Below are 5673 nucleotides of genomic sequence, written 5' to 3'. Positions count from 1 at the left end.
TTAACATGCGACCTGTATCCGGATGTTGTCCACCTACAAATTGAAAAGTCAAGTGTAAACGCGCTTCTGATCGGAATGTTATCCGATCAGCGTGTCCTGGTCCAGAGGTAGTTGAGGACGCATTGTGATCGGATCTCAGTGTAATGTAAACGCATATCCAGCCATCGTGTCTGCATTCGCAGGTCGACATCACGCAAAACACCGCCCACTCTCTCGCGAACTGTCAGAAAAAAAGACGGAGAACACCCGTGTGGAGACTAGTGAGACTCCTACACTTATCTTTGATTTGTAAAATGTCCCGCGACTGAAAATGCTTTTCAAAAGAAAGCCCACCACTCCAGGTTAACTTTGCACCGGGCCATTCTCTGCAAACTTATTTAAATATTGCGCAGGAAAGACAGATCCGATCGGTTATCCAGATAGAAAAGTCAGTTGATGTTGCCAAGTGTAAACGCGCCGTGTTCTGATTGACTGATGATCCGATCTGCTTGATCAGATCACGGTGATCGCATGTTAATGCCAAGTGTAAACGCAGCCTTTAATTCAGCGCATGCAGCGGAAACGATCTCTGCACTGCTGCAGACGCACCGCTCCTGGAACGCACTGCTGGACCGCAACCGTGTGCAGTGGGCACGCTTTATTAATCCGTTAACATGAAAAAAATACGCACCACATACGTACTGCAAACGAAGTAATGTGTGTGTGCGCTGTGAGTGTGCATGAGCGCACGGTCTCCATCCAGGAGAGCGCGCGGGCGCTGAATGGTTAAGCACTGGCAAGAATTTAAAAAGTAATGCAATTATTAAACTTTAGTGATGATGTGACACTGCCTCCATTGTGCAAGTGACAATTCCTGTGTCAACTGTGCAGCGTGCAACTCGCTTATAGACAGACGCAATGTGTGGCGATTTAAATCCATTTGCATATTTTGAAAGAGAAAGTCTCACGCTGTTTGTGAAATTACGTCTCACACAAGGTTTTCAAATTACTTTATAAGTTATCTAATGAAGAAATATGAAGGCGAGTACCTTACCTGCAGCATTATAATTATTTTACCTGCGCCGGACAGAGACTGAGACAATGCCGCTGCATGTCGTGCCAAACCTCTCACGACAGCGTCATCAGCTTGCCAGCTGGAGTTTGTTTATTAAGCGTGCAGAGAAACCACCCAATAAAGCATTACAATAATCTAACCTTGAGGTCATGAACGCATGAATTAGGCCCTAGTACTGAGCCTTGAGGTACTCCCGAGTTGGGGTACTTGGACTCGGGACTCGGACTCGGACTGCAATTGTGAATGAACTTGGACTTGGACGGACTCGGGTGGACTCGGACTTGAATATTTTGGACGCAGAAATTTTTCAGAGTACAGACAAATCCATGTCATGTGTAATACAAAATTTTAAAAAAAAGTAACAACATAAAATTAATATAAAAATACATTAATAAACGTCTCCCATTTAAACTCAATTGATTAAAAACTAGGACTCAACAAGGTGGACTTGGACCCAACACTGAGGTACTCCATACTGCACTTGTGATCGATATGATACCTCTTCATTCACTGTCACGAATTGATGGCGGTCAGATAAGTACGATTTGAACCATGCTAATGCACTTCCACTAATGCCAACAAAGTTTTCTAGTCTGTGTGTGTGTGTGTGTCAAGTCAAGTCACCTTTATTTATATAGCGTTTTAACAATACAGATTGTCAAAGCAGCTTTACAGTATTAAATAGGACAATAGTGTGTCATCGTGTGTGTGTATGTTTGTGCTCACGTGACATGAGTGTGTGTGTGTGCTCACGTGACATCATGAGTTTGTGTGTGTGTGTGTGTGTGTGTGCTCCAGGGTTCCCACGGGTCATGGAATTTCTGGAACATCATGGAATTTTAAAAGGTCTATTCCAGACATTGAAAGTCAGGGAATTTTATATATTTTTTTGTCCAAGTCATGGAATATCAGGGATTTTTGTTTGTCAACTCCATTCAGTACTCGCGTACTGTGTTCTGTGTAAACAGTGTGCACAGACAGCCACGAGCCCTGAACAGAGTTTCTCTCAGTGTCTTTCTTGCGCCTGAATGGGCAAATACATACAAAAGTATAAAAATACCCGTCTTGGCAAGTAACTTTGTAGCTTTAACAATGATTAATCTATATTTAATTTTTATAGTGGAGTACATGCACCCGTTCGACTGGCCATTTTTTGTTTTATTTTAGAGCATCTTCTGTTCCGTGCTTGCACACAAACTGCACTGCAATCATTTTCCCAAATGCCATTTGTGTGGAAATATTACGTTATGTAATAATACGTCTGTAAACGGCCATTAACAGAGGCCAGAGACGCTGAAGATGGACGCAAAGAGGAGAAAATACCATAGCAGGCAGAACAAGATCACTGTTCACGATGCGCAAAATATAGGAATCCTAAATATTGAATTTTATATGAATGTGTTTCTGAGGGGAACTGGCTGTTTTCAGAAAAGTTTACATGGCGTTTTCTTTTCATCTTGCCTCTGTATAATGCATTTAAATGAGTGTTATTTTGCGCAGCTGCTGTTTTTACAGTGGTAACCAAGGAAACGCTGTATTACTGCTGTTCGGTAAGCGCCACCTGCTGTCAGAGAGTGATACTGCGTCTCATTCAGCCCATCTGCTGTTTCTGTTTCACGTAGCATAATTTCACAAAGCTAAAGTCACACCATTCTGTTTTTACTTCATATTTTGAAATTATGCAGTCTAATATATATCAAATATTGCACTTTTTTTTATTGATTCGTGATTAAAATTCAGTGGTTGCCTTGCCACTAATTTCAAATGGCAATGAAAATCAAGGTGCAACACAGAGCGAAGAATATGCTAATTTTATTTTATAAGCAATTATTCAATTTCTGTACCTGAACACCTACAAACATAAAAACTTAAGCACAATTTAATTTCTATCTTTGTGCTATATACTTCATTTTGCTATTACTTGCAATTTGTTCATTTGTTCTTATTCACTGGCTGTCACTTATCTTTAATAATGTTTGAACTTTATGTTAGTTAGGCTAGTGTTTTTTGCTGTGGTATTAAAATTGAAATCGAGAATTGTAAAATTGTATTGGTATCTAAAATATTGGTGTCATATAAGTTTATTTATTAGAATACAAGGTAACATAGATAAAACTAAATTGATAACAGCAACTACTTTATTTTATTATTTTATTTATTTAGGTTTTTTTGTGGCAAGGCTAGTGAAAATATTAACAGGGCAAGTAATAATTTGAACCACTGAAAAAATCCTTAGCGTTGAGCCCTGGCCTATTTTTTCAGCGCCATTTTATTCCCTTCTCGCTCGTCAACTGGCAATCACTTAAGTCAAATGCAGTCACCAGGCTGTAGCGGTTAACTAAGGCAAATATGCCAGAAAATTTACATTTTTAAATGCTTTGGCTACAAAATGACCACTTCAAAGACTGAGTTTTAAAAAAAAAAGTATAAAAAATATCAAAGTGCATTTAACGGGTAAAAGCAAAAAAAGTGCTCAGCATAACAGCGGCCTGTTTTTCCGTTCATTATAGGTCATGGAAATTCAGCTTTTTAGTCTGTGAAAGTCAGGGAAAAGTCAGGGAATTTGACATTTGTGTCCCTGCAGCACAAAAGCAGTGTTAAGTCGCTGGGGTATATTTGCAGCAATAGCCAACAATATATTGTATGGGTCAAAATTATACATTTTTTTTATTGCCAAAAATCATTAGGATATGAAGTAACTGAAGTAAAAACGAGGGAACGAATAGAGCCCTGCATGGGCCCGGCCCTTGTCCAACAGCTTGTGAGAATTCTTGGCCCGAGTCCGACTGGATACCGTGACTTTTTTTCTCTCTCTTCCCCATTACACAGCTATTAAAATAGTTCAGTTTTGGTTTTTAACGGCAAAGTGGTCATATTTCTTTTTGTTTCTTTATTAAGTTAATTTAGAAATATGTTTGGAACATTTTATGTTTGTTAAATTCAAGTTTTTGTTTTTTAAAGGAACGACCAAGCGGCAGACAGTGAGTTGAGCATTATGTTTGACCAATTTAGCCTTCTCAAACCAACACGACTTGCCTAAAATAAACAGACATAAAACACTTAATGCATTTCACAGTATTATATTAAACATTTAACCTAGATAAATGAGCGCTGTTAGGCGCATATCCTAACGGTGCGGAGAGTGAAAGCTAAAGCGCGCGCTGCAGGACATGGAGGCGCCAGCGCCATCACTTGCATTTTTTTTTTAATAACAGTGGAAACTTAAAAATATGCCGACATTTTTGCTCATAAAGGTAAGAGTATACATCATTCGGAACTGCAAAGGGTCTACTTGTATTTGTGTGCACTCACAATATCAACAAAACCTTGTGGTTTTGTAAAATAAGGAAAACAAACAGGATGCGCTTTCTGTCGTCTTGGTCTTGAGCAGGAGCGCTTCACCGACATGATATCTATAGAATGCTTTAAATTTATTTAAAATGAAATAATTCAAATCGAAAACAAAAACTATTTCATTATGTAATCCGTGCATTTCTCTCTAAAGGCATGTCCAATGAGGAGATGGCGAGTCAGGTTAATTCATTTTTGCAACATTGACTCAGAAAACATTAGTTTATTAATTCAAATATCCGCTTTTTTGGGCCGCTGTGCCAAAATTGTGTTTGAATTCAGTAGCCTATACGGCAGCATTTTTGTGCCACGTTTAAAAATAACTAAATAAGATTAACGTCATAATATTTTAAGAATAAAGTCAAAATTATGATAATAAAATCATGCTATATTGCGTGAAGTTAATGTGAAAATTCCACCTATAGGCCTACTCCTCAAAAAAAAAAATGTCTGTGGCATCCGTCATTCTTTTGACTTTTTTAAAAACTCTGATTGATCGAGTCATGATACATTCGTTTGTATTAAATTGTTCAGATTTCTTTCAACATGCATTCAAATATAAATTTTTAGTTTGTGCTGCAAATATTAAAGAGGAAAATATCATTGATTCATATGCAGCTTGAACTGAGGCGAATTATCTCACTACAAATTAAAGAGCGTAAAAAGACGTTTATTGTTTGTATTTTATCATAAAGTTGACAGAAGGCTGAGACTTTGAGTAACAAAGCACAAAGCTGCGATAATTGGGTGGCTTGCGTGCTACAAATAATGAATGGACTTGAAAACTTTAATCATTTCCAAGCATTAGCCTATAACATAAATAAAACAGCTTGTGAATAGTCACGATTCACGTAACGTTATGACTCTGCCAACGTACTGACTCGCTACGCCACTGATATCGGCCAAATATTGTCCTATCCTAACAAACCATACATCAGTGGAAAGCTTTTTTATTCAGCTTTCAGATGATGTATAAAACTCAACTTTGAAAAATTGACCCTTAAGACTGGTTTTGTGCTCCAGGGTCACATTTGGCTTAGAGTGGGAACCCTGGTGCTCACGTGACATCATGAGTGTGTGTGTGTGTGTGTGTGCTCACGTGACATCATGAGTGTGTGTGTGTGTGTGTGTGCTCACGTGACATCATGAGTGTGTGTGTGTGTGTGTGTGCTCACGTGACATCATGAGTGTGTGTGTGTGTGTGTGTGCTCACGTGACATCATGAGTGTGTGTGTGTGTGTGTGTGCTCACGTGACATCATGAGTGTG

General features: G+C 38.7%; 1 protein-coding gene across 1 annotated transcript in view; it reads left to right on the top strand.

Moving 5' to 3' along the window:
* The window catches only part of LOC107731243 (atrial natriuretic peptide-converting enzyme-like), a 23051-nt gene that overhangs the window by 14187 nt on the left and 3191 nt on the right, over positions 1 to 5673 (top strand). The gene's annotated exons all lie outside the window — the stretch shown is intronic.

This window comes from Sinocyclocheilus rhinocerous, unplaced genomic scaffold (assembly GCF_001515625.1).
Source record: "Sinocyclocheilus rhinocerous isolate Xijiao unplaced genomic scaffold, SAMN03320098_v1.1 scaffold1425, whole genome shotgun sequence".
NCBI classification, from domain to species: domain Eukaryota; kingdom Metazoa; phylum Chordata; class Actinopteri; order Cypriniformes; family Cyprinidae; genus Sinocyclocheilus; species Sinocyclocheilus rhinocerous.
This window is presented reverse-complemented; position numbering and strand designations above follow the sequence as displayed.